Below are 12,272 nucleotides of genomic sequence, written 5' to 3' on the forward strand. Positions count from 1 at the left end.
GGGATGGTGTGGCGGGCACAGTCTGTAACTCCCAGGATGCGGCATTCATCACAGCCAGGCCAGCCACCTCAGCCCCACCTCACAGCTGGCTGATAAAAGGTCTCACTCCATTTCCACATCACTTTGTAGGAAAACTCTCCTGTGTTCTGAAGAAATACAAAATCGATTTCCTCCTACACAAACCAGAAACTAACTATAGTTCTATTCACCAATCAACCTCACAAAACCAGACACCCAGAAATGAGGCGGTGTTACACAGTCCCAACTACTGTCCCAAAACATTTTCTCTGTTTCACAACAACTCAGCATGAAGAAGTCACACCTCGGGCCAAGAACCTCATCCCCAGACAGGCTGAAGGCATCCCTCTGAAGCCGCATTAGGGAGTGTTTCTAGGGGTGGTAGACCAAGAACGTCCACTAGCACCACTAAAAAAGGCAAGTCTAGCCCAGAGGACTGGTCCAGCTTGGCCAGGGGGCAAACAGCTATAGCCCTGTTCAGGCAGCAAGCCCATTAACAAGCCTCCGAGGTGGACAGTCATGGCTGTGGCCTCCTGGACATTGTATAACCGGAGCCACAAGTAAGAGAAAAACCGGACTCAAAATGGCTTTAACCCAAGAGAAATTAAGCTCACCTACAGCAAGAAATCTCAAGATGGGGCAGGCTGAGGGATTTCACAGCTCCTATTGTCATGATAAGGGCTCGGGTTTCTTTCTGCTCTTCACTTTACCCTCAGAATGTAAAGGACATCCCCATGTTGTCTCAGGAGCCTGCAGGTGGCTGCGTGGGTATGCTTGTCCTTGTTCATGTCCAGAGAGGAGAGAGAAAGAGGGGGGACAGTGGGGAGATGGGGAGAGGGGGAGAGGGAGAGAGAGAGAAGGAAGGTCTCCCCCAACAACTGTGGAATGTTAAGCCCTTCCCTTCTGCCTGATTGGATCAAATTTGGACATGTGCTCATCCCTGGCCCAGTGGCAGCCAGTGGAAGATGGTGATGCATTGATCCCTGAACCCAGGAATGAGGGGGAAGGTGGATCACATCAGGGCTCCATGCAGAAGGAACACAGAGCAACCAGCTGGGTCCACTGCAGCCCCGATGTGCTCAACCGGGCTACTAGCAGTGTTGGCCGGGACAGGACTGGGCGTGCGGCACACCCCCATAGAGCTTTGCAGGATGCCCCCAGAGACCTCCCAGCCCTTCTACTGGTTTTAAATCCACCTGAAGCTAGTATCATGCCCCCATATTTCTCCATACTGTCCTAGAACTTAGCAAGGAGGATCCTCTGCTGTGTTTTCATACCCGCGCCATTCTTAGCAGGAGCTGTTCAGGAGGCTGCCTATTTTACCAAATACAAGTTCCTGTGCCTGACACACAGTGAGGCCAAACTGAAATGTTGGAGTTTGGAGCAGAGAAAGGTTTATTGCAGGACCGAGCAAGGAGAACCAGTGGCTCATGCCCCACAAAAACCTGAACTCCCTGAAGGGTTTCAGCTGAGCATTTTTTAAAGCCAGCTAAGGGAGGGGCATCCCAGGTTATGTGATCAGCTGTGCACAAGTCTCAGATTGTTTGATGGTGATCAATCCCTAGGAACCAGAAGGTCTGGGGGCTCCATGCTCATGATCATCAAGTAGTTCATTTCTCCCCTTTGGTGGTGGTTTTTAGCATCTGAAAAACTCAGGAAATATGCATGAGATACTATTATCTAAGTACTTCAGACAGGAGCTACCACAGAGGATACAGAGGAAGGGTCTATCCCAGGAAGACCCCATAGGGTCCTGCTCGGTTACACCCGCATAGAGGTTTAGTGCAGAGGTCAGCAAGCTTTTTCTGTAAGGGGCCAGACAGTAAATATTTTAGGCTTTGGAGGCCATCCAGTCTCTGTCACAACTACCCAACTCTGGCTCTGTAGTGCACATTGTACATACTATGGATAATACGCAAACAAATGGGCATGGCTGTGTTCCAAAAAAATTTTATCTATGTACCCTGAAATTTGAATTTCATATAATTTTTAGATGTCACCAAATAGTCTTCTTTTGATCTTTTCAACCACTTAAAAATGCTAAAACCATTCTTAACTCGTGGGACATACAAAAACACAGAGGGGTAGATTCGTCCTGTACTCTGGGCCATGTTTGTGACCCTGGTTTGGAGCCTAATGGATCTGAGGGGTGAATCATGACTCCATCATGTTCTAGCAAATGTGACCTGAGAAAGTTATTTAACCTATGTCTCAGTTTTCTCATCTGGAGTGGTGACATTCCCACAGGACTGCACCGAGGACCACCAAGTTGATGATGTAAATGAAGCAAGGGTAGCTATCACAGAGCCCTCAGTTTCTCTGGCCCTGGGAGGGACAGGACCAAAGGCCTGGAGGAATCTCAGGGGTTCCTCCCTCCAAAAGCCCTGGCCTCACCCCAGCGCTATAGGCCTGAGAACCAGAGTCTGAAATAAAGTAGCATTATGCAAGTCTAGCCACTCTCTTCTACGTGCAGTCCTGGTTTCTGGAACTTGGACAAATCTGTGAGATCGATTCCACCTGCCAGGTTCTCTTTGGCTGGGAGAGTAAATGCCAGGGCAGTTCTAGCAAGACCAAAATACAGTCACTGCTCTGGATTTCACGTCATGCCTGATGCACAGCCAGCCAAACCTCCTTCCTCCCGCCAAACCCCCTTCCTCCCACCAAACCCTCCCTGACCCCATCTCCAGGCCATTCGGTATAGATTTCAACTTGCAGCAGCATTTATTTCCAGAGGAACCTACAAGGAATATTGGCCCATACATACATGCAGCGCTGGCTTCCTCAAATCTACACCCATTTGAATATTAAACAGGAAGGGGCCGGCCAGATGCAGTTGCCAGTGTGATTAATTTGCCACGATGTCTGGGAACTTTCATCCATGGAAGAGAAATTCAGTTTAAATGGCAGCAGACTAGCAGCCAAGCAAGACCAAGCTTAAGTTTCATTCCCACATCACTTTAGGATTTAATTCTTTTTTCCCGTTTCGAAAAAATCAGGAGTTACCAAGAAAAAATGGTAATAGTTGGCAGTTTTGGTTTTCTGACCAACCTAGCAGTATTGCATGATCATGATGTGAATTGAAGTTTTTGTTTAATTTTACTTAAACGGTTAGTTGTGAAGCCCTTACTCTGTGCCAGGTACTGCTCTGTACTTTACAAGTCACAACTCCTTTAACCCCTCCTAGCAGCCAGGAGGCAGACATGGTTATTTATTATCCCCATTTCAAAGATAAGGAAACTGAGTCACAGAGGTTGGGTAACGTGCCTAGGGTCCCACACAGAGGAAGTGGTGGCACCTAGATGCAGACCCAGGCAGTCGGGGTCTGACCCCTGAGTCAGACTGGGTGGCAGGTTATGTGTTCTCTGGCACCAGAGATTACAAACTCCTTGATGCAAAGAAGACGTGGTTCAATTTGATCCTCAGCTCCCAGTACTTGTTTAAGCACAACCAGAGACTCAGTTGAGGGTTTTTGAGTGAAAGAATGAATTAATGAAGCATGGCTGGCTGGCAGAAGGAAGGATCTGCTGGGGGCTTCACACAAGGACTGACCACTGAAAGCCTGCCTACCATGTGAGTCCTGTATTCCTGCCCAGGATACCAACACCAGAAGGCTTCGGGGGAGGCCAGGATTTGGGGCCCCCATACAGTACATCTGGTGGGACAAGTCACTGCAGTCTGCCAAGAAGAGCCCCAGGCCTACCTCTAGGTGATGAGCGGTCTGGGAGGAGCCCAACACAGGGCACAAGATGGGCCTGAATCCTCCAACCCATCACCAGGCTCCTGGGCCAAGATGGAGTCCTCAGCTGGTGCCTGATCAGAGTCTGGTAGATTCTAGAAGAACCACTTGCTGTCCATGATGGCCCTGCCTCCCCTCCTCATGCAAGACTTTCCCCCACCTGGGGGCAGTCACAGGTCCAGGTTCTTCTGGGTTGAAAGGGTGGCTGTTGGCTGGGTTGGCTCACTGCCTTGGGGTCAGATTGCCCCAGGGTGGCAGCATCTCTAACCAAAGGAGGACAGCAGGTTTGTCTCACACTGGCTGGCTGTTGAAGAATTCGTGAGGCTTTGGGGAAGTCAGGGTGTGGAGGAGGAGTGGGTTACTCGGCACTGACTCTCTCTCTCCTCTGAGGATTCCCCATCTGTGCTTCCCTGGTGTCCTGACAAAGGGCAGCCTTCCCAGAGGCCCCGGGGAGGAATACCTGGATGCCTCCTCTGCCCTAAGCCCAAAGCCAGAAGTCACAGCACCAGCCTTGGTTGTGGGTGAACCGACCTGCTGGTGGGCTTTGAGGAAATGAATTGAGAAGAACTAGATCTTATCTAAAAAGGCATCCGTAGATTACTCCAAATTTAAACATCAACACAAAACCCAGCAGCTGTGAAAAGATGAATCCATCACAGCAAAGTAGGTTCCAATCAAGAAAGCTGGAATGAGTTACCACGGAAACACTTTTCACAAAAGGTCCCCAGATCAATACATTACAGAGGGGAGTATTGTGATCTCCTCCATGGATCCTTGAAAGGCACTTGATATAATTCTACATCCATTCTTGACAAGAAAAACTCTTAATGAAGCAAGAATAGCAAATAGATCTTCATCATATTTTCAGTCAAAAGCCATCATGATGTTTAATGGTTGAACATTAGAAACTGTCCCAAATCTGTAGAAACAAGTCACATCCATCATCCCATTACTATTTACCTTTGCCCTGGAAGGCACCACAATTGTAGTGAGATAGAAGAAAGAAAGAAGAGGCAATGAGAAGACAAAGTGCACTCATTACAGGAGAAATGTCGATACACTTGGAAAACCCAGGGGTAAACTGAGCAACTGTTAGAAGCAATACAAAGTTAGTGGAATGGCCAGTAATCAAACTGCGGCACAGAAATAATGTCCTTCACACAGACCAAGAGCTTTGGGTCAGAGCATATTGAGACAGGCTGGGACCAGGGACTCTCTACTGGAGTGCTTGCACTTGTGCCTGGACAAACGTCTCCTGGAGCAACAGACTACAAAGAACAATAAGGGACTAAAAATAACTGTACTCATGTGAGTTTGGGACAATTATCAACAATAAGATACAAAAAGTCCACAAACCAACAGCCATTTCCGATGTGCTGGGAGCAAAAGCAGGGCACTGCGAATGATCCCTGCACACAGCACTACCAAGGGGGTGGGCAGACCACCTAAGCTCAACCCACTGATTCGCCCCATTCAAGGAACCAGCTTGCCCCTCGTCAGGGAGTGAGCAAGGGCAACTGTTTCTTGTTTTCACTCCCTTACACTGCAGCACGAGCCCCAGTAAAACCTTGCCTGAATTTCTCGTCTAGCCTTTCATCAATTTCTATTGATTAAAGAGCCCAAGGACCTGGGATGGTAACAAAATGAAGGAAAGAGGCTATTTTCGGTGGTCACAAGAAGACAAGATACCAGGGATATGCTAACATGGAAGTGAAGATCCAGCTCAAGAAAACATCAAGATGCTTCTGAGAAACAGGAATAAATGGAAAGACATATCCTGTTCTTGGCTAGAATGACCCTATATTTTAGGATGTAAATTCTCTCTGTATTAGTCCACACCAATTTAACTGGATTCCAATAATGTCTCAAAAAGAATCAGGAAGGCAAAGGAAATAAAAAGCTAACTTTAAATTTCACATGAGAATAGTATGTGAGAATATGAGGAGAAGTCTTTAAAAAGAGCAACAAAAAAGACCAAGCCCTCTCAGTTATTAACATAAAATATAAAGCGTGATAATTAAAACAGTGTGATTCTGGCACATAAATAGACAGACCCTTTACTGGAACAGAAGAGTCCAGAAATATACCTTCGTACATATGGAAATTGACTATATGGTAAAGGCAGAATTTCAAATGGGGAAAAGAATCATTATTCAACAAATGGTGCCGGGACATTTGGATTGAAAAAAAATAATTGTTTTGCACCTGATTTCTTACGCCAAAATAACTTCCAGATGGATCAAAAATATATGAGAACATATGGAAGAATTTTAAAAATAATGCTGAAATGAGGATGGGCTTTTAAAACATTATCTAGTAACCTAGAATTCATAAAAAAGCTTGATAACTTTAACAACATAATTTTTAAAATTTCTGCACAGCAGAAAGATTATAAACAAAGTTTAATGGCAATTGAACCTGAGAAATATTACAATACAATGAAAACAAAAGACTAATTTCCTTATTCTAGAAAAGCTCTTAAAGCCATTAAGATAAAGATCAATACTCCAACAGAAAATGGAGCAAAGAATTAAAGTTAAAAAAAAAATCTAAACAGGGACAGGACCAGGGTAAGACAGAAGAAAGTGAGAAAGGCACTCGCTGTCAGGCACCCTGAGCTCAGCACCTGAGATGGGACAGTCTTAATACAGTCGTACCCAGGGCCCCTCCCTTGCCTCAGGAATTCATTTTCTATTGCTGCATAACTAATGACCATGAGCTTAGTAGCTTCAAAGAACACACTTAATTAGCTCACAGTTTCTGTGTGTCAGGGGTTCATTCGGTTTCTGTTGGGTTCTCTGCTCAGGGTCTCAGGCTGAACTCAAGGTGTCGGGTGGGGCTACATCTCATCTGTAACCCAGGCTCTTTTGGGCTCAGTCAGGTTGTTGACAGAAACCATTCCTTGTGGTTGTAGGACTAGGTTCTCCAGGGTCTCAGGGTCCTCCCAGAGACCTTCCCTCCCCAAGGCAGTTCAGAGCATGGCTGTTGATGATTTCTTCCTCGAGGCCCACAGGAAAAGCTCTCTGCTGCTTGTCTTCTTTAAAAGACTCTCCTGATTAGTTCAGGCCCACCCAGGAGACTCTCCTCTTTGATTAACTCAAAGTTAATTGATTAGTAGTAACCTCAATAATACTGTATAACTTTTTATGGTGACAGATGGGAACTAGACTTATCTTGGTGATCATTTTGTAATGTACAGAAATACTGAATCACTATGTTGTACACATGAAACTAACATAGTGTTGTAGGTCAATTATACTTTAATTAAAAAAAAACCACCCAAAGTTAACTGATTGGTAACCTAATCACTGGAGTGATATTCTATCATGTTCACAGGTCTCACTCATACTCAGGAGCAGGAGTTAATGCTACAAGGGTGGGAATCGGGAAACATCTCAGACATCTGCCCAGCATACCTCACCCTAATTGAGATACTGTTTTTAAATATATGTAAAGCTATTCACTGTCACCCTTTAAACACCCTTTTCCTGGCAGCTGTTTCACTCCTCCATGGATGGCTGCACCATCTGTGAAGTAAGGAGAAGTACAGCACCCAATCTTGGGTCTGTTGGGAGACTTGAGGGAGTTCACGTGCAGGCACTCCATAAATGGTAGCTGCTGTTATATTTCATGTCTCTGGTTGGAAGCCTGAGAGGTCAGCAGTGGTCACAGATCTGGACTCCTCTCTAACTGAGACAACACTGGATGTCCTGGGAAGACCAAGCCAGAGGAGATACCATGAACCATAGATTTGAACTCAAAATAAGGAATACACAGGACCACATATGATTGAACTGGGCTCCCCTTCAAGGAAATGGGCCAGCCTTACCCAGAAAAGACCCAGAAGCAATGATTTCTCCAGAGTCACTTAAGAGCAGCAAAGAGGGCAAGGGTGTACCCTCTGTGGCCAACTGCACTGGATTCGATCCCATATCTGACACTTAAGGCCGTGTGACTGCGGGCAAGTTCCTCAGCCCTTCTAAACCTCAACTTCCTCATCTGTAGAATGGAGCTAAGAATACTGTCTGCCCCCAGGACTGTTATGCATTAACACACTGGAACAGCGTGGAACAGTGGAGGACACCAGGCAGCCTTATCTGCTGTCATCTAGATGTTCTGGATGCAAATGTTAATCACGTGCCAGAGGCAAGGGTTCAACAAATGATTGTCATATTGTTTTCTGCCTCAGATTCTCTACTGGACCCTACAGGAGATGGAGACGGCTTTGGGATTCTTTTCAGTCTACAGGAAGAAATTTTATTTAGGAAGCAGAACACAGCAGCACCTAAACAGGAAATCATAGAGACCCTGGAAGTTCATCCATTCATCTGCTCATTCACTCATTCAACAAGTGCTTACCTAGGACCAAACCAAGAGCTTGGCTCTGGGCTAGGAGCTGGGGATGCTGGTGATGAACAAAACAGAGAGACAGATGTGAACAAATAAATCAAATAAAACTTACATACTGTGCTGGGAATAGAAAGGGAATAGACAGGATACCATGAAGGAGAAAGAGGATAACAATGGGGGAAGGAGAGCTGAGGCCCAGGCAGGAGTAATCAGAAGCATGTCCCAGCAAGAGGCCCTGCACCTGAAGAAACTGACCGAGGCCACGTGCCAAGAGATGGGGCTGGAGACAGCAGACAGGGATGGATCACGGGGATCCTTAAAGAGCCTGATATTGAGGGTACCAAGAAGGCCCTGCCTTATGTTAATGGGGAAGTGATACACTCTGATTTACGATGTTAAGGAGTGTGCTCTCTCCCTGCCCAGTTGTAGATGAACTTCAGAGCTTCCCTCTAACTTCTAGCTGCTGTAGGCCTTGCCTGGGGGCTTTCCCTAAATGCCAGGGAATTAACATGTCCAAGCAGCCCTCAACCAGAGACCAAGGGGAGATGTGGTTATAAAGAAATACATCACATCCCTCACCTCTTGGTGGGCTACCTCTGAATGTGTATTTCATACCATTGCTCAGAACTTTCCTGTGGAACTAAGCCCCAGTCACCCACAGCCGTGATCTGCTTGATAACACGCCCTTTATTGGCTGCCTTCCCTGTCCCACTTTCCTTTTCCCTCCAGGTGTTTCCTGGGATCCTCTCCCAGATAAACTACTGCACTAGAATCCTGGTCTCAGGGTCTGCTTGGGGGAACCAAAACCAAGACCTTCACTCCAGCTTCTATACGGAGATCAGATGGGTGGGGACAGAAGTGGAGGCAAGGACACAAGTTAGGGGTCACTTACGTCAGTCCAGGTAAGAAAAGATGGTGGTCTGGACCAGGATGGTGGCAGCTGAGGCTTTCTGGGGTCTGGACTTTCCAGAACATGAAGGCCCTCCATAAGCAGAGGCTGCAGAATGACTTCTGTGAGGGAAGCAACTCACTGAGCTCTCCACAGCTCACTCACCCAGACAAGCCAATCACACACGCTCCAAGAGGAAGCAGCATGTGAGACAAGAAGCCCTCTTTAAAAAGGAAAAACAGAAATGTACCCAGTCCCACTGAACTTCCTTCCCCACCTCTGGCCTCTGGGTAGAACGCCCTCTTGGGTCCAGGAACAACACCCCTCGGGTTGGAATTGGCTTATAGGAGATGTGATGGTCACAGTTCCTCCAGAACATAGTTGGCTGTGCCACCTTCACTGTCCCCAGAGGAGAAGGACTTTGTGCCTCTCACCAGAGTGAATGCAACTCTGGCTGCAAATGGCCCCTGACATGAAGTTGAATAGAGCTCTTTGAGCCCCTCCCACCAACACACATACACACTCTCCCACCCGCTGCATCCAGCCGGGCAGAACCAGCTCCTCCCTGACACGGTCTTACTTTCCCCTGTGACGCAGCCCAGGGTGAGGTGGGAGGTACTCACTCACTATCAGTACTTTTTCATAGAGAAACCAGATTATTAATCAAGAACACCATCCTGGTCACAACGGCCTGCTGAAACTGGTCTTAGACTTATCATTCACTGGAAATAGCACATGCTATTGGCACCCACTCCACTCATCTCCCCTTGGCACTCACTACTCCTATGCATGCCCACGGCTTTCTACAAGTGCCTGCAGCCCTCTGTTTTGCCCCTTTCTGGCTGCAGGAGCACACGTGGCTGGCCAGCACATGGGTCACGCTAGAAGTGCCAGGAAGTCAGCGCCGTTGGGAGCAGCCTCAACCACTGATGGGCAAATAGCCCAGCTTCTTTGGCCCTTGGGTGGGATGACTTAAGGCATGTTCTACATACTTCTCTAGCAGTCTCAGCGGGACTGAGCCCCAGTTGCCCACAGCAGTGTCTGGACACCATATGGAGAATATGTGGGTTGATGTGAACGGTCTGCATGTATGTAGCTATAGCACCTGTGGGCATCTAAGGTTCATGTGTAAGTGTACAATGTGTATGTGACTGATTTGACTATCGTCCCATAAATATTTGCTCCTCTTCCCTGCCACTCTAGGCAGAGTGTATTTCCCTTCCCTAACACCGGGCTTGGCCATTGACTTACTTTGGCCAATGGAATATTAGCAGAAGTGTCATCGGCAGAGGCCTTACATGTGCTTCTGCAGTTTGGTGGAGCCCTTGGGCTTCTTCTACTCCCCATGAGAAGAGTTTGCCCCGAGTAGTGCTGCCTCTTCAGCCTGGGCTCAGAATAAGAAATGATGAGCAGACCTGAACCCACAGCCTGGAGCCAAGCCCAACTAAGCCCAGCTGACCCACAGCCCCTGAAGCAAGAAATCAAGTGTTGGTTTTCAAGCCACTGAGTTGTGGAGAGCTTTGTTACATGGCATTATTTCAGCAATGACTAATACAGAATCCTATGGGGGATTTGCAAAGCACAGGGTATGATTTGTGGGGGTATAAGGAACATATCTGGGCACAGTGTTTGTGTATTTTGTGTCTGGGTAAATGCTATGTTGTGATACACAAACACAGAATAACAAGGGTTTATACTGGATGAAACAAAACAAACAAGCAGGCATACCGCAGAGCGGGCTGTGTGTGGAGCTGGTACCTGGCTCCTGGTCAGAAGGTATCTGAAGTTCCTGGGTTGGGAAACTAACAGCCCCACCTCTCTCCAACTTGCCTGTGGTTTCTAGGAGTCGGCATCCGCCAGACAGGCATTAGACTTGCCTGGTGTTCAGCAGACCAAGGAAGAGGTGGCACAAGGCCAGCTGAGTTGCTTCTGACCACACCCCTAACCTGCATGTGCTTTGGCTGCTGAACCTTCCATCCCCACGGCAGGGCTTGGCAGCTGCAGAAGGGCCCCACAGCGCAACCTCCAGAGACAGACAGAGGGGCTCTGTGTGGGCAGAAAGCTGCTGAATGCACACCAGAGAGACCGGGGCTTTGCAAGGAGAGGCCTCTAAGCTCAAGGCCTTGGGGCATCCCTGCAGGCGTCCCCTTTTCTCGCCCTCATTCATGGCCAGCTGAAGAGGACTCTGAGTAAGAGGGTGAGCTCCAGAGTCAGACTGTCCAGACTGTGTCTCAGTTCCACCAGGCATGACCCTGGGCAAGTAACTTAACCTCTCTAGGCCTCAACTGTTCAACTTTAAAATTACGGAGAAATGTAGTATCTCGCTAGTAAAATTGCCATGAGGATTAGATGAGCTAATTCCTGTAAAGTGCTGGAGACAGTGCCTGTTTATTACTGATCTTGGGCCACCGCAAGCACTGTATTAAGTACATCACGTGAATGAACTTGCACGCAGAACCACACAAGGTCAGTGACGTCACCTGATGGAGGCCAGGCTCCCTTGAAACAAGAATTCAAGTGAAAGCAGTTTATTCGCAAGCTACTTCAAAACACAAGCAAGGAGAGGAGAAGTAAGACATGGAAGGCCAGCAAAGACCACTGTGGGTAATGGGCTCAGTCCTAGGAGGGAACTCTGAGAGATATGTGGAATACACACCACAGAGATACCCCAGCCAGGGAGCTGGGGCTTTTACACACCAGCTCCCATCAGTCACAGGAGGGCTGCTCCTGGAAGGAGCATGACCAGCTCTCCCAGTGGACCTAGGACTGTACGTCTGCAGTCTGGGAAACTCCTCCATCCCAAACTGCATGGCTGGTCACACTATTGGGATGGTGTTAATCCTTGTCCCTCAGCCTGTCACACACTGGACAGAGCAGGCTCAGGGCCCAGAGCAAGCCTGAAGATGCAGGTGCTGGCAATCAGGAGCTACCAAGTGCTAAAATGGTCAGGCCCAAGAGCATGAGATCAGGACACTCAGTCCCACTTAGAGGTGGGAGAAGTGAAGCTCAGAGAGGCAAAGTAATTGGCTCAATGTCACACAGTGGGAAGTGGCCTGCGGGCGAGGGGTTCAAATACAGGTCTGTCTGATACCAAAGCACATGCCAACCACCAGGCCTCATGCTCCTCCCTCCACAAAGCAGCCATGAGACACAGCCTAGAGGAGCTGGAAATATCACAGAAGACCAGCTAACCCAGTGTCTGGAGACAAACATCCACAGGCAGACAGGTAACGTCCGTATTTGTGGATGGCTGTCAGACAATAAGGAAGCATGATCTTT

General features: G+C 47.8%; 1 protein-coding gene across 2 annotated transcripts in view; it reads right to left on the reverse strand.

The window, feature by feature from the left end:
* GASK1A (golgi associated kinase 1A) overlaps positions 1–12,272 on the reverse strand; it is a 44,308-nt gene that overhangs the window by 3,728 nt on the left and 28,308 nt on the right. The gene's annotated exons all lie outside the window — the stretch shown is intronic.

Source organism: Camelus dromedarius, chromosome 17, assembly GCF_036321535.1.
Source record: "Camelus dromedarius isolate mCamDro1 chromosome 17, mCamDro1.pat, whole genome shotgun sequence".
Classification (NCBI taxonomy): domain Eukaryota; kingdom Metazoa; phylum Chordata; class Mammalia; order Artiodactyla; family Camelidae; genus Camelus; species Camelus dromedarius.